Source organism: Scyliorhinus canicula, chromosome 2 (assembly GCF_902713615.1).
Source record: "Scyliorhinus canicula chromosome 2, sScyCan1.1, whole genome shotgun sequence".
Lineage (NCBI taxonomy): Eukaryota > Metazoa > Chordata > Chondrichthyes > Carcharhiniformes > Scyliorhinidae > Scyliorhinus > Scyliorhinus canicula.
Window position 1 is genome coordinate 208,498,647 of NC_052147.1, and position 17,559 is coordinate 208,516,205.

At 47.6% G+C, this 17,559-nt stretch overlaps 1 protein-coding gene across 3 annotated transcripts in view; it reads left to right on the plus strand.

Moving 5' to 3' along the window:
• The window catches only part of myo3b (myosin IIIB), an 881,575-nt gene that overhangs the window by 64,795 nt on the left and 799,221 nt on the right, over positions 1 to 17,559 (plus strand). The window lies entirely within an intron of this gene.

A 17,559-nucleotide genomic window follows, 5' to 3' on the forward strand; every position in this document is an offset into this window, starting at 1 on the left:
AAAGGGCTATAATCTCTGTCCATCACTCATGGAATTGGTTTACTTGAGAAATTATGACTCGCTCAAAAGAAATAATGAAGGAAGAGAAATATAGTCAATATATATATTGTCTAATTGCATTGTTTAAAAAAAGTCACTGCATGAAACTTGAAATGTGAAGTCATGTTATGCAATTATTTTATTATTGATGCATTAGAGTATATAGAGGTCTGGATTTGACACTCTCTATTGACAGGTTTGAAGATGGGAAGGGTGTTTATAAAGTCCAGCATTTGCCCTACCTCTCCCCTATCCCTGACCTGTATGAAATTTTATTGGGGGTGGTCGAGGCACCAAATCTCATAATGGCCACTTATGGCCTCTTAAGGTGTGGGGGGGGGGGGGGGGGGGGGGTCCATGTGAGAAATCCAGCAGCTCTACCTGCAAGGGCTGGGCAAGGCGGGGATCCCAAGTGCCCATCAGAGGCTGCCCCCACTCTGCAAACCCCCCCCCCATAAATATCACCCCCATCCATTCCAACCTCAAACTGGTCTCCCACCTGTCTCATCCCACTCCTTGCGAGGGCCTGCCAGCCTAACTATCTTAGTGTATCTTAGTGGGGTGCGGTACGTTTCAGCGCCGCCGTTTCAGCGCCAGGACTTTTCAGCGCCAGGACATTTCAGCGCCAGAAAAAAAAAATTCTCCAATGTTGTCATATAGTTATGACAGAATTTATTTTGGCACTAAGCAATTTACAAATCTGTAAGTTCATAAAATGAAATAAAACTCAAGTGTTAACAAAATGTTTTTATTGTAAAAGATCCACTTATAAAGATCCAAAAACAGTACATTAAAACAATTTACAAATCTGTAAGTTCATAAAATCAATCATTAAAACGAAATTTCATTGGACATTCATTGGATATTCATTGGAAAAAACGCATTTAGTTTGTTAAATTGTGCCCTATTGAACGAAGGTAGTCAATTTCATTCCTGCTGCCATATTCGGAAACAATTTTCAATATCCTCTCATCAGCTTTTCTATATTTAAGTAATTTTAATTGAGGTTCATTGCCAGCTAAAAGTTTCTCGAAGTGCTCGTCTCTTCCCTTTTGAACATGCTTAAGGACATCAATGAACTTCCAGATAGTTGGGTGTGACATTAACAGTTCACTTTTCAATCTCCTGTTGGCTGCCTCAGCATAGTTATTTGTACTGTCATCCCCATCTAATGTTCTTTGATACATATTCCACATCTCGGTAGGAAATAAAGGACTTCGTCTGCCTGCTCCTCGGCGATTAGGACGGCCGATATAATTGTCTTCGAAATAGTTTAAAACCGGAATTAACTCCTCCGGTAAATTACCTGCTAAAGAATCCACGTGACTGTCAAGGTCGTCAACTGGCACAAAACATAGGGCAGTTATCATTTTCGAATGTAATGCAAAATCGGAATTGCTCTTATATAAACGCATGAGACCAAAACCACTTATCTGCCTAAGTATATTTTGAGACAGATGAAAAAGGCAGACTCTTACTTCTATATTGGGGAAGGAGTCTTTCATGGCGGTAAAAGCAGCGCGTTCAAAATCACAATTGATAATGGCAGGTCCTGCGTTTGTAATCATATCTTTTACCATCGCAAACAACATCATATACGTTGCATACTGTTTGTTTTGTAAAAGCGCGTACAATACAGGGTGAACTCCGTTATTTTTCCTAACCATGATGATATAAACTTGATAAAATAGGTGTGGTGCTACCGCAAATGTTCCGTCAGCATACCAAGTCGTGGAAGTTGCCATGTGTTCTAACCAACTCTCTCTCCCAAATATAATAATCCGTTCGTTGTTCGTACCACTATCCTTTAAACAGAAATTTTCCTCGGTTTCTGGGGTGGGTTTATACATCATGTATTCATGAGGTAACTGAAGCTCTTGAATCGATCTTGGATTATCGGGGACCTGATTAACTTCGTCTCGTTTTCTACGAATAATTTTTCGCATTGCCTGCATGTTTGGTAACTGTGCCATACCTGCCACGGACATTTTTTCAATGCACTTGTTGATAATCGTACTTGGAGGCTCACAAGTCTTTTCAGCCCGGTCTCTCGCATCAGTTATGACCTTTTCCACTTCGATAGCAACTGCAGATGGGGGATGAGTATGTTCGTTGATCTTTTCGATCACCTCTCTTTCTAACGTGTGAATGCGGGCCTTGCACCTACCATCCTCATGGCATCGCCAAAACTTAACTTGCTTTTGTTTCTTGCTTTCTTTGTCGAAACGATATATAAAACCTTCATGACAGAACTTCTCTCTGCCTCGCTTGCTTTTCACTGATTCAGCCATGGGTTTAAAGATATGGAACTTACTAAATTTACCAAAAGAAATTTACCAAATAACTACGTAAGTATAAAAACTTGTTAACAAAACTCTAACATTATCTAAACAGTAATCATAATAAAACTCCAACAAAATCTAAAGACAGTTAGAACGATGAAACGACCAAATAACTAAGTGTAAAAGCTGGTATACCTGTGTCATACCTGTGACCATACTCAAGAATGATTTCTGAATGAATGAGCGCTGAAATATTTGGCGCTGAAATATTTGGTGCTGAAACGTCCTGGCGCTGAAACGTCAGCGCTGAAACGTCGGCGCTGAACTGTCCCATTCCCATCTTAGTGTATCCCAGTAGTGGCCACTGTTGCCTTCAGGTGCTGTTGGTTATCCGATTGTCTGCAGCTCTCTGAGGCAGGACTTGCTGTTGAGAGAAGTGGAAATCTTGCTTCCAGCCTATTCATACCATGAAAATGAAATGGTGCAGCTATTCTTTCCGTGTGTGGGCTCCCCACTGTGTCACCTTTTTAGTTGGGTGTGGACATCACAGTGGCCCATTAAACACAGCCCCCAAAACGGTTTGGGTTGATCTTCCTTGGCATTGTTTCAAAGTATCACATAAAAAAAAAACCAACGCAATGCAGAGTGAAAAATAAGTGCTCATATATTGCTTCTGTACCTGAATTTATCTAATGCTTTTTGTGACATCACCTAAATTTAATCTAATTGAATGCTGGGCGTTGCATCTTATTTTATACAGCAGAGCTGAGTGCCATCCACCTTCAGGGGTAAACACTTGGTGCTGCTAATTGCAAAAATGCAGTCAGCCCTAAAGAACAGATTGGTATTATCAAGATAGATGAATTAATAAAATTGGTTCAAGACCTTTTATACTTAGAAACCAAAGTTGAAGATTATTTCAAGGTATACAAGGGGAAATAGCCACAAGCTGGCTCTTCCTAATATTGAGTTGGCAGAGGTTAGAATTCACTCCAGACTGAATGCCAGATAAACAGTTAAAGAACACAGTGTACAGACAGATGTGGGAGGAGGGGTTAATTCATTAATTTCTCCTCTCGACACCTCTTCATAAGCAGAAAGGTATTTTTGATTTGCTTACCCCTCTATAAGCAGTGGCGTATTTCCCAACCCCGTAATTTTGGTGTAATCCAATTTTCTTTTAGTAACCACACAGCAAACCTGAGATAGGATGAACTCAAAGGGTTGGTTTAATTGCACATACTCAAACACAGGAAGAAGATAGCAACATTTGCACTCATACAGTAAAAGGGGGACAGCGAAAAGAAAGATTTATAGTGCAGAGGCCAGAGAAAAGGCATTTACATGGCCCCAGAGCCAATTTACAATGAGGTATTCCGTCATGGAAGTTGGCAGGTTGAAAACCCATGTGGTTTAATTCACTTTTCCGGTGGCGTTCACTTCACACGATAGATAGACATGCAGAGATGAATTAGTCTTGTCGGCAATGGTACAGAAGGTCCAGCTGAAACAGTGCAGATGGGGCCAGGTCAATCTGGGAAGAGCCCCTTTTCTGTGATGCTGCTAGTTGGATGGTAAAATGGCAGAGTCTGATTTTGCAGTGCAGCAAAGCAATACAACTGGTTCCACAGCTAGAGGTCCATATCACATAACTCCCACCTCTCCTCATTGTTTTTGACCAGGAATGTGTATCCTTGGTCTGGGTTCCTGTGATGGTTAAATGTCTCAAACATTAAGAATTGAAGGAAGAATTGTGTGTCCCTTTGTCCTTGCAGACGAGTAGACTCCAGTTGGCCAGCCTTGATTCTACAATGCAGATGGCTGTTGTACCGTTCCCTTTAAAATTGGTTTCTGCAGCACGGGGTTGTTAGCTTCTCTTTAGAGATAATGAGGTACACGTTTCTATAATACTGCCAGATTTGCCCCTTTTATTGCAGTCCGATACAGCTTAGTCATTTTAAAAAAGGTCTTTAGTACATGTGACAATAAATCAAATCAAATTGAACTTGACACCAAAGTACAGTGTAAAGCATTTTTCCGCAGCCAAAAAAGAATAATTGACAGAGTACATTGACAAATGGTACATCGACAAACAGTGACTGGTTACAGTGCGGAACAAAGGGCCAAACAAAGCAAATACATGAACAAGAACAGCATAGGGCATCGTGAATAGTGTTCTGCAGGGAACAGATCAGTCCGAGGGGGAGTCGTTGAGGAATCTTGTAGCTGTGGGGAAGAAGCTGTTCCTATGTCTGGATGTGCGGGTCTTCAGACTTCTGTACCTTTTGCCTGATGGAAGGGTCTGGAAGAAGGCAATGCCTGGGTGGGAGGGGTCTCTTCTAATGCTGTCTGCCTTCCTGAGGCAGTGGGAGATGTATGCAGAATCAATATGAGGGTGGCAAGCTTGTGTGATGTGTTGGGCTGAGTTCACCACAGTCTGCATTCTTGGGCCGAACAGTTGCCATACCAGGCCGTGATGCAGCCGGATAGGATGCTCTCTATCGCACATCTGTAGAAGTTTGAGAGAGTCGATGCAGACATGTCTTTAGCTTCTGCAGGAAGTAGAGACTTTTTTTTTTAACAGTACAGCACAGAACAGGCCCTTCGGCCCTCAATGTTGGGCCGAGCAATGATCACCCTACTTAAACCCACGTAACCCGTATACCCGTAACCCAACAATCCCCCCATTAACCTTACACTACGGGCAATTTAGCATGGCCAATCCACCTAACCCACACATCTTTGGACTGTGGGAGGAAACCGGAGCACCCGGAGGAAACCCACGCACACACGGGGAGGACGTGCAGACTTCACACAGACAGTGACCCAGCCAGGAATCGAACCTGGGACCCTGGAGCTGTGAAGCATTGATGCTAACCACCATGCTACCATGAGGCCCCAAGACCTTGTTGGGCTTTCTTGACTGTTGCATCAACGCGAGTGGATCAGGACAGACTGTTGGTGATGGTTACCTCCAAGAACTTAAAGCCATCTCCACTTAGGAGCCATTATTGCACACGGGTGTAAGTGTCGTGCTACGCTTCCTGAAGTCGATGATCAGTTCCTTGGTCTTTCCGACATTTAGAGAGAGGTTTTTTCGGTACACATGCAACCAAGTGATCTATATGCCTTCTGTCGTCTGATTTGCCGTTGTTTGAGATACAACCCACCACAGTCGTATCATCTGAAAACTTGTAGATTGAGTTGAAGTTAAATCTTGCCACATAGTCTAGTGTGAATAGGGAGTACAGTAGAAGATTGAGCACACATCCTTGCGGGGCCTCAGTGTTGAGGACTATTGTGGAGGAGGTGCTGTTGCCTATCCTGACAGATTGCTGTCTGTTGGTGAGGAAGTCCAGGTTCCAACTGCGCAGGGAGGGGTCAAGTCCAAGATTGCAGAGTTTAGTTATCAATCTTCTCAGGATAATGGTGTTGAATGCGGAACTGTAGTCTATGAACAGCAGTCTCATGCAGGTATCCTTCTTGTTGAGATGTTCGAGTGTTGATTGTAGAGCCAGGGAGATATCATCTGCTGTGGACCGGTTGCGGTGATAGGCAAACTGCAGTGGATTGAGACTGTCTGGGAGGCTGGCATTGATCCGTCTCATGACTAGCCGCTCAAAGCATTTCATGATAATAGACGTCATGGCCACCAGTCAGTGGTCGTTGAGGCAGGCTACCTTGTTCTTTTTTGGCACTGGTGTTATGGTCGTCTTCATGAAGGAGGTGGAGACCTCGGAGCGGAGGAGTGAGGTGTTGATGATGTCTGCGAATACACTCACCAGCTGGTCTGCACAGGCTCTCAGTGCTCGCACAGGGACTACGTTATGGCCCGTTGCTTTCCGTGGGTTCACTTTCAATAAAACAGCTCTTACCTCTGAGACTGTAATAGTGGGTATGGATGTGTCCAGGGCTTTTGGGGCGGGTGGCACTGATGTATTGGCTGACTGTTTAAAGTGGGCATCGGAGAGGGGTGCTCCAGCCCCAAATTTTCCGCCTGGCCTTGCTTTATAGCCTGTGATCTTGTGTAAGCCCTGCAGTAGACGTCGTGGGTTTGTGTCGTTGGCCTGGGACTATAGTTTGATGCGGTATTGTCTTTTTGCATCCCTTTTCCATACGTTGTACCTGGATTTCACATAAAGGTCAGGGTCGCCAGATTTGAACGCCTCCATCCAGAACTTCAGCAGGGAGTGAACTCTTTGGTTGAGCCAGGGTTTCCGATTGGGAACACTCGCATTGTCTTCTTCGGTTCACAGTCCTCGACACACTTACTGATGAAGTCTGTGTACTCGTCCAGGTTAGCTGCCATGGCCTTGAATGTTCCATCCCAGGCAACATCCTAGTGAACCGCCTCTTCACCCCCTCCAGTGCAATCATATCCTTCCTGTAATATGGTGACCAGAATTGCAGACAGTATTCCAACTGTGACATCATCAAAGTTGTATACAACTCCAACATGACCTCCCTGCTTTTGTAATCTATGCCTCGATTGATAAAGGCAAGTGTCCCATATACCTTTTTCACTGATCTATTAGCCTGCCCCTCTGCCTCCAGAGATCTATGGGCAAACATGCAAAGGTGCCTTTGTTCCTCAGAATCTCCCAGTGTATCGCCTCATACTTCTCGGGGTTAAATTCGATCTGTCATAATTCTGCCCATTTGACCATCCTGTCTATATTTTCTTGTAACTCAAGGCACTCAACCTCACTACATATTAACCATTGGCCAATCTTTGTGTTACCCACAAACTTACTGATCCTACCCACACACACTCATCTATGTTGTTCATATTAGTTGCAGCTTGGCAGTGATGGGGTAGTGCCTCTTGGCCATGGAAGTGGAGCAAGGCCATTGTTCCTGAAGTGATGAGCTAATCTACTTATACCTGGTATCATAGAATCACTACACTGTAGAAGGAGGATATTCGGCCTATCAAGTCTGCACTGACTCTCCGAAAGACCACCCTACTGGGTCCAAGATCCATCCTGTTCCTGTAACCTAACCTATTAGACACAAAGGGATAATTTAGCATGGACAATCTACCTAACCTCCACCATTTTGGATTGTGGGAGGAAACCTGAGCACCCAGAGGAAACTGACGCAGACACAAGGAGAATGTGCAAACTCCACAAGACAGTCACCCAAGGCTGGAGTTGAACCAGGGTCTCTGGCGCTCTGAGCCAGTAATGCTAACCACTGTGCCACCGTGCCACCTGTAATGTAACCAGATTTCTCCCCACTCCTCGGCAATCTGTTTATTGATGCTGCCGGGACAGGGGCCGGGGCACTGGAGCTGGTGGTTCTTCCCCAGCACCTCCGCTCCCATTTGGAACACGTGTTGGTTAAGATCCTGCTGGAAACCATCTTGGTCCTGATGTGTCTGGTGACGATAAAGGTGATTACATGGTTACCGTCAGTAACTTCACCACTTTCCTTCTGAGTGCATATGTAGAAAGGCAGGTACAAGCTATTTTCTACCCACTTTGCCTTTCCGCGTTTTATGATGACTCGCTGCTGTGCTTAGCCAAGTTCGCTGACTGGTTACATGCAGCTCCAATTGATCCCTATCATAGATGTTCAGGAAAGCTGCACAGACATCTCTCAACATTTGGATATCACCTGTTCAAAGAAACTGAAGTTAGTCAGACTGCATTCACTTCTATACTTCAACATTTTACTGTCTGTTGAAAGGTGAAGGCCGCTTCATTTTGAGGGGCTGTTATTTTCTTTTCAATTTAAAATTATTCTTACCTGAGAATGCATAGTGGTGTCATGTGTGACCCAGCAGACCCAGCTTAAAGCAGGGCATTATCCTTCAGTGAAATTCAAACCCCACCTATCCCATTGTAACCCACAAAAAGTCTCATCCAATTGGACTCCTGTAGCGCTAACAATTGCACACAAAGACTCAAGACATGTACAATCGAGGCTTTATTGCTGTGTGATGCTATTCCTCCAGCGGCGGCTGTAGAATAGGATCTCAGTGACTCACACGCATATTTATACACAAGCTCCCTGTGGGCGGAGCTAGCCAGCAGGGGCTTACCGGAGGAACCTGTATTACAGGTACAGCCATACATCCCCCTACTTCATGTACACATATCTACAGTGGTTATATCACCACATTCACCCCCTGTAAAAAAAAATGAGTCCAGCGGGGGTGACATGTAACTATAATACAAAGGATGATATATTTACAAAAGGGTTCAAACAAAGAAAACCAAGAGTCCATCCGGTTAGCAGGTTACAGGTTGAGCCGAATCGGCTGTCGAACGTTCCGCTGTGATCGGCGTAGCTGTGGTGGCGACGTCGGCCCAGGCGGTGATGGCAACGATGGTGCAGGTGCTGCCGGTGTTGGTGCTGGCTGCTGGCGGGATGACTCCGAGAGCGAGCCAAAATCTTCCGTGTCCTCCAGTGTGGGCAGGGGGACGAGGGAAGGGCCTGGTGGGGACGAATACGGAGGCACTGGGGAAAAGGAGGGTGGCGCGGGGGGGAAAGGGGCATGGGCATGGGATCGACACCTGAGCGAGCCAGGTCCCGGAGCGAGACTGTGTCCTGGCGGCCGTCGGGGAACTCCACGTAGGCATACTGGGGGTTGGCGTGGAGCAGGCATACTTTGTCCACCAGGGGTTCCGCCTTGTGGTGCCGGACATGCCTACGGAGAAGGACTGGGCCCGGAGTCGTGAGCCAAGTCGGGAGCGACACCCCGGATGTAGACTTCCTAGGGAAGGCAAAAACACGTTCATGGGGTGTACTGTTAGTTGCGGTGCACAGTAGTGACCGGATGGAATGGAGCGCGTCAGGGAGGACCTGCTGCCAGCGAGCGGCTGGGAGGTTCCTGGACCGTAGGGCCAGCTGGACGGCCCTCCATACCGTGCCGTTCTCCCTTTCTACCTGCCCGTTTCCCCGGGGGTTGCAGCTGGTCGTCCTGCTGGCGGCGATACCCCTGCTGAGCAGGAGCTGACGCAGCTCATCACTCATGAACGAGGATCCCCTGTCACTGTGGATGTAGTCGGGGAAACCGAACAGGGCGAAAATGGAATCCAGGGCCTTGATGACGGTGGCAGACGTCATATCCGGGCATGGGATGGCGAAGGGGAACCTAGAAAATTCATCGACCACACTAAGGATGTAGGTGTTGCGGTCGGTGGAGGAGAGGGGCCCTTTGAAATCCACGCTGAGGCTTTCAAAGGGGCGGGACGCTTTCACCAGGCGCTCTCGATCTGGCTGGTAGAAGTGCGGCTTGCACTCGGCACAGACCTGGCAGTCTCTGGTGACTGTCCGTACTTCCTCGACGGAGTAGGGCAGATTGCGGGCTTTGATCAGATGGTACAAGCGAGTGACCCCCGGATGGCAAAGGCTCTCGTGCAAGGCACGGAGCTGGTTCACTTGTGCGCTGGCACATGTACCTCGGGAGAGGGTGTCTGGGGGCTCGTTGAGCTTGCCGGGGCGATACAAGATCTCGTAGTTGAAGGTGGAGAGCTCGATTCTCCACCGCAAGATTTTGTCATTCTTGATCTTGCCCCACTGCGTGTTGTTGAACATGAAGGCTACAGACCGTTGGTCAGTGAGGAGAGTGAATCTCCTGCCGGCCAGGTAATGCCTCCAGTGCCGCACCGCTTCACTGATTGCCTGGGCCTCCTTTTCAACAGAGGAATGTCGAATTTCGGAGGCGTGGAGGGTGCGTGAAAAGAATGCCACGGGTCTGCCTGCCTGATTCAGCGTGACGGCAAGGGCGACATCTGAAGCGTCACTTTCTACTTGAAAAGGCAGTGTTTCGACTACTGCGTGCATCCCGGCCTTGGCTATGTGAGATCGAATGCGGGCGAAGGCCTGTTGTGCCTCGGCCGTGAGGGGAAAATGTGTGGACTGGATAAGTGGGCGGGCCTTGTCCGTGTATTGTGGGACCCACTGGGCGTAATAAGAAAAGAACCCCAGGCAGCGTTTGAGGGCCTTGGGGCAGTGGGGGAGTGGACGCTCCATGAGGGGGCGCAAGCGGTCGGGGTCGGGCCCCAGTAGTCCGTTTTGGACTACGTAGCCGAGGATGGCTAAGCAGTCTGTGCGGAACACGCACTTCTCCTTGTTGTACGTGAGATTAAGGAGAGATGCGGTGTGGAGGAATTTAGAAAGGTTGGCGTCATGGTCCTGCTGGTCATGGCCGCAGATGGTGACATTGTCGAGGCACGGGAAGGTGGCCTGCAGTCCATACCGGTCAACCATTCGGTCCATTTCTCGTTGAAATACCGAGACTCCATTTGTGACGCCGAAGGGAACCCTAAGAAATTGGTACAGACGACCGTCTGCCTCGAAGGCAGTGTAGGGACGGTCCGATTTACGGATGGGGAGCTGGTGGTAGGCGGATTTCAGGTCAATAGTAGAGAAGACCCGGTACTGTGCAATCTGATTGACCATATCAGATATGCGGGGGAGAGGGTACGCGTTGAGCTGCGAGTACCGGTTGATGGTCTGGCTGTAGTCCACGACCATCCTGTGCTTCTCCCCGGTCTTAATCACTGCCACCTGGGCTCTCCAAAGACTGTTGCTGGCCTCGATGATACCCTCCCGAAGCAGCCGCTGGACTTCGGACCTGATGAAGGCCTTGTCCTGGGTGCTGTACCGTCTGCTCCTGGTGGCGACGGGCTTGCAATCTGCGGTCAGATTGGCAAAGAGGGAGGGAGGCTCGGCCTTGAGGGTTGCGAGGCCGCAAACGGTGAGAGGAGGTAGGAGTCCGCCGAATTTGAGGGTGAGGCTCTGGAGATTGCATTGGAATTCCAGGCCTAGTAAGAGTGACGCGCAGAGGTTGGGGAGAATGTACAGGCGGAAACGGTTGAATTCCACACCCTGTACAGTAAGTTTAACCAGGCAGGAGCCCCGGATCGGGACAGAGTGGGAACCGGAGGCGAGAGAGATCTGCCGGTTGGTGGGATGGACTGCAAGGGAATAGCACCCTACCGTGTCCGGGTGGACAAAGCTCTCGGTGCTCCCGGAGTCGATGAGGCAGGAGGTCACGTGGCCGTTGACCAGCAACGTTGTGGAAGAGGGTGCCAGGTTGCGAGGACGCGACTGGTCAAGCGTAACGGAGGCGAGTAGCGGGCAATCGGCAGTCGAGTCTGATGAGTCTGACGAGTAGCGGTAGCGACCCGTGTCCCATGGCCCCGTCCCGGGGGACGACAAAATGGCGGCGTCTGGAGTACCTGTGTGGGAGAAGATGGCGGCGGACAAGATGGCGGCGCCCATGGAACGCACGTTGTGGGGTCGGGACAAGATGGCGGCGCCCATGGAACGCACATGGTGGTGGTGGATGAAGATGGCCGTGCCCATGGAGCGCACGTGGCGGGGGCGGCGAAAGATGGCAGCGCCCACTGATCGCAAGTGGGGTCGGGGGAAGCAGGCGGCAGGGCCCATTGTGCAATCGGCTGAGGCGAGGGGGGAATGGGGGCACGATAGCGGCAACCGTCCGGGACTGACACACCGCTGCAAAGTGGCCTTTCTTACCACAAGCTTTGCAGGTCGCGGTGCGGGCCGGGCATCGTTGGCAGGGGTGCTTCTGCTGACCGCAGAAGTAACAGCGGGGACCCCCAGGGAGGGCGGTGCGGCGAGCAGCGCAGGCATAGTGCGCGGGGGGCGGCTGCTGGGGGGGCCGTTTGCGGGGTCCACGAGGGGTAGGACGGGTGGGCCGAGTGGCTAGTGGAGTAAGATTGCGCACTACGGGAGGCGGCCGTCATTGAAAGCGCCAGAGTCTTTGTGGCCGCGAGGTTGAGGGCGGCCCCTTCCAGCAGTCGTTGCCGGATGTGGTCCGATGCAATGCCTGTAACAAAGGCATCGCGCATGAGTAAATCAGAGTGTTCTGTGGCTGTGAGGGCCCGGCAGTCCCAGTCTCGTACCAGAGGTATAAGGGCCCTCCAGAAGTCCTCAATCGACTCACCCGGCTGCTGGACGCGAGCAGAGAGTAGATGTTTCGTAAACAGGGTGTTCGTCGACTGTGCATAGTTCTCCTTGAGCAGTTCCATAGCTCTGGCGTAGTCAGGCGCATCTCGAATTAGCAGAAAGACACTGGAGACAAGTCTTGAGTACAGGAGTTGACTTTTATGAGCCTCTGTCGGGGGAGGGACCGCTGAAGAGATGTAGGCCTCGAAGACTGCAAGCCAGTGAACAAAGTCTTTCCTGGCGTGAGGCGACTGCGGATCCAGCTGCAGACGGTCAGGCTTGATCCTGATGTCCATGGTGTAAGGAAAATCACACAGCAATAAATTGTGGTGCTAACAATTGTACACAAAGACTCGAGACATGTACAATCGAGGCTTTATTGCTGTGTGATGGTATTCCTCCGGTGGCAGCTGTAGAATAGGATCTTGGTGACTCACACGCATATTTATACACAAGCTCCCTGTGGGCGGAGCTAGCTGGCAGGGGCTTACCGGAGGAACCTGTATTACAGGTACAGCCATACATCCCCCTACTGCAAGTACACATATCTACAGTGGTTATATCACCACAACTCCTCCTGACTTTGTGATTAAAGATTTAAACGTGATTGGGCAGCACTGCATCAGATCCAGCCGTGGCTCAGAAGTACGAACGATGTCACTGATTTGCTTAAAACAACATTTAAAAAACTCCCAGAATGCTTTCTTTGGCCACTGGAAGTTTAATGTTGATTCCAGTAAATTCACAGAAATTCCAGGAGAGTTATTGAAATAAACAGAAAAGGGGAGTCCGAAGAGTTAATTAGAAAGACTTTTATTCAGCATCATGGGCAGTATTTACACAAGACCTGGTTACACATCTCCGGGTCCTCACTCCTTTCTGTCAGCTGCTGCAGCAGCTGACCTGTTATACTGGTGCTGGTTAACTCACAGTCCAATCAGCACTAGGGAACAATCATCCCAGGCTGGATCAGCCCCATGCAGGTTATAACACCCCGCCCCTCGTCTGAAACTCATTCAAAAATGACCGAGGAGAGGAGGGGAAAGAAAAAATAATTGAGGACAGAGGACAAAAAACCGCAATGGTCAGACGACAACAACGATAAAAAAAAGTGTTTTGGGCCAAGCAAGGCACCGCAAAAACGGGGGAACTGGACGGACCAGTGTACACCCCACCAAATATCACGTCCATCCCAACACCCTGAACAACCACAGAAAGAGCGAAGCCCAAGGACGGTGCACACCAAAGGGTCTGACCCATCAAGGCCTTGCTAGCACAATGTAACTTTCATCCACAAGGGGATGGGGGAGGGCGTGGTATTATCAGACAACTCCCAATACTACACCCCATACACCCCCAAAAACACTCACCTCAGCATGCAAAGTAAAAGGAGAATTCACCGCGCCCAGCAAACGCTCAGAGAGCTGTCACACTCTGTATTTACACAGCACCGATTTATTCAGGCCCATCACAAAAGAAAACACAAGGTCCATGCACCCCAACAGTGTCTGCAGGCACAAAACTTGCAGCATGCTGCAAACATCACCACTCATGTAAAATATCACTGTGGTCTATCTCACAGACCTAACCATAGTGAAACTGTCTATCTCACAGACCTAACCAGCGTGAAACTGTCTATCTCACAGACCTAACCATAGTGAAACTGTCTATCTCACAGACCTAACCATAGTGAAACTGTCTATCTCACAGACCTAACCATAGTGAAACTGTCTATCTCACAGACCTAACCATAGTGAAACTGTCTATCTCACAGACCTAACCATAGTGAAACTGTCTATCTCACAGACCTAACCAGCGTGAAACTGTCTATCTCACAGACCTAACCATAGTGAAACTGTCTATCTCACTGACCTAACCATAGTGAAACTGTCTATCTCACAGACCTAACCATAGTGAAACTGTCTATCTCACAGACCTAACCATAGTGAAACTGTCTATCTCACAGACCTAACCAGCGTGAAACTGTCTATCTCACAGACCTAACCATAGTGAAACTGTCTATCTCACAGACCTAACCAGCGTGAAACTGTCTATCTCACAGACCTAACCATAGTGAAACTGTCTATCTCACAGACCTAACCATAGTGAAACTGTCTATCTCACAGACCTAACCATAGTGAAACTGTCTATCTCACAGACCTAACCAGCGTGAAACTGTCTATCTCACAGACCTAACCATAGTGAAACTGTCTATCTCACAGACCTAACCAGCGTGAAACTGTCTATCTCACAGACCTAACCATAGTGAAACTGTCTATCTCACTGACCTAACCATAGTGAAACTGTCTATCTCACAGACCTAACCATAGTGAAACTGTCTATCTCACTGACCTAACCATAGTGAAACTGTCTATCTCACTGACCTAACCATAGTGAAACTGTCTATCTCACAGACCTAACCAGCGTGAAACTGTCTATCTCACAGACCTAACCATAGTGAAACTGTCTATCTCACAGACCTAACCATAGTGAAACTGTCTATCTCACTGACCTAACCATAGTGAAACTGTCTATCTCACAGACCTAACCATAGTGAAACTGTCTACCTCACAGACCTAACCAGCGTGAAACTGTCTATCTCACAGACCTAACCACCGTGAAACTGTCTATCTCACAGACCTAACCATAGTGAAACTGTCTATCTCACAGACCTAACCATAGTGAAACTGTCTATCTCACAGACCTAACCATAGTGAAACTGTCTATCTCACAGACCTAACCAGCGTGAAACTGTCTATCTCACAGACCTAACCATAGTGAAACTGTCTATCTCACAGACCTAACCATAGTGAAACTGTCTATCTCACTGACCTAACCATAGTGAAACTGTCTATCTCACAGACCTAACCAGCGTGAAACTGTCTATCTCACTGACCTAACCATAGTGAAACTGTCTATCTCACAGACCTAACCATAGTGAAACTGTCTATCTCACAGACCTAACCATAGTGAAACTGTCTATCTCACAGACCTAACCATAGTGAAACTGTCTATCTCACAGACCTAACCATAGTGAAACTGTCTATCTCACAGACCTAACCATAGTGAAACTGTCTATCTCACAGACCTAACCATAGTGAAACTGTCTATCTCACAGACCTAACCATAGTGAAACTGTCTATCTCACAGACCTAACCATAGTGAAACTGTCTATCTCACAGACCTAACCATAGTGAAACTGTCTTTCAAAATCAATGCTGAACTCACAAACCCAAACAACAGTCCAAAAGGGAGGTGGACAACTCCAATAAGGACTCCTCAGTAAACCATTCTGGCCACAGCGAGCGGCATTGCAAAAGGACCGCCAATGGAAACAGACGAAAAAGCTTTGCAACTGTCACCAGAAGTTGTCCTGATGACGTTGCTTCCAGTACGATTGGATACATCAGACCCCGGAACTCTCCCATCATACGCACTCCACAAGCCGGCATCAACCCCCAGCCCAGCGCTCACTTGCCGTTTCAATATAGGTTCCAAAAAAAAAAGGGCCTTGAAGCAACAAAAAGTCCGTACCTCAGTCCACACTTTAAAAAAAAAAATCCAGGGAAGGTAGCCAGCAGCTCTAATTCATCCACGTCGTCGATGAAGTAAACGACAAAGGGGAGTCCGAAGAATTCGTAAGAAAGACGTCTATTCAGCATTACAGCAATATTTACACTGGACCCGGTTACACACCTCAGGTTCCTCACTCCTTTCTGTCAGCTGCTACAGCAGCTGACCTGTTAGACTAGTGCTGGTTAACTCATAGTCCAATCAGCACGAGGGAACAATCATCCCCGGCTGGATGAGCCCCATGCGGATCATAATAGTTACTAAACTTTGGCAGCACACCACTGGGATGACACGATGAAGTGGCCATTTAGCCATCTCAATGCAGTATTTACTCATCACTGACCATAGGGTTTGAGCATGCATCCACTGGGCACTTCACTGTGGACATCAGTGACAGCTACCTCTTTATTCATTCTGGCCTTCCAATTTGCAATTCTAAGTTCCACTCCCTTTCCAGATGAAACATCTCATTAAATCTCTTCCTGCACTTGATCCTGGCTCTTGCATTGACCGCTCACCTGCTAATGATGGCTGTCTGCTACCTGCATCCTTTTCCTCTTTCATAGGCTTACTGGTCACCTTCTGTCTGCAAGTAACAGGAGGTCTCTTTTTTTTCTTCTTTAATTGCCTACAGTAGCACCCCCAAGGAGGCGTTGTTGAATCATGAAGTGAACTTTCCTCATGATACAGCCATTCCTCAGTTTCCACACTGCAGGAGATCTCCTTTTTGCTTGTGTCTTTTGCTGTCTGACTGCCTCTAAAAATGGTGCCTATGTGCAAGCGACTGGCATTATGGCCCCTTTGTCACTGATAATTGCCAGGCCTCCCTGCCTGATGGTCCTTAATTGACTTTTGTTTGTAAAATCATCGAGGAAGTTCCACCTCCGGCCTTAGTATGTCCTGACACCCATTCACCTAACAATGGGTCATCTGCCCAATTGGTAAAAGTCAGGCTAGTGGCTCTAAAACAACAAAACATGACTTCTGTGGTATATGAAGGAGTTTTATTATTTAAAGAATGATTGTATGGAACAGATAATCAATTTTTCTTCAAATGTTTGTTCTCCTTTGATGATGACCGAGACAGAAAACAAGTGCTTTGCTCCAAATTCGTATTGTAGCCAGCTGGGAGAGTTTCTTCTATGATTGTATTTTTTTTCTTTGTGGGGAGCACCGTGCTTCCAACAGTGCTACATGTGACATTGGAACTCAGTGGTATGGAAGGCCAAGTCTATGCCTTGCTAATCAGTGGTTCCATGTCTCAGCATATTAATGAGCTACGCTGCCCCAATATATCATTTTGAATAATGCAGTTTAAGAAAATCTGAGTTGCTAGATTCTGTATGGTTATGTAGCAATACTACCTTGTTGTAATATTGCCAAATGTAATAGAATCATTTGAAAATCTATATTTTGCTGTGCCAGCTTTTAAAAAATCATCCTTAGTGCCACAAGTAGGCTGACATTGCAATTAAGTTACTGTGAAAAGTCCCAAGTCGCCACATTCTGGTGCCTATTCAGGTACACAGAGGAAGGATTCAGAATGTCCAATTCACCTAACAGCACGTCTTTCTGGACTTGCGGGAGGAAACCGGAGCACCCGGAGGATATCATGAAATACCATTTTTGTTATATAATGAAAAGAAAAATTGAAACACCGTACATAACTAAACATTCTCTATCCAGAATAAAGAATTAATTTAATTTTGCTGTATGTAACTAAGTTATACTGTACTCT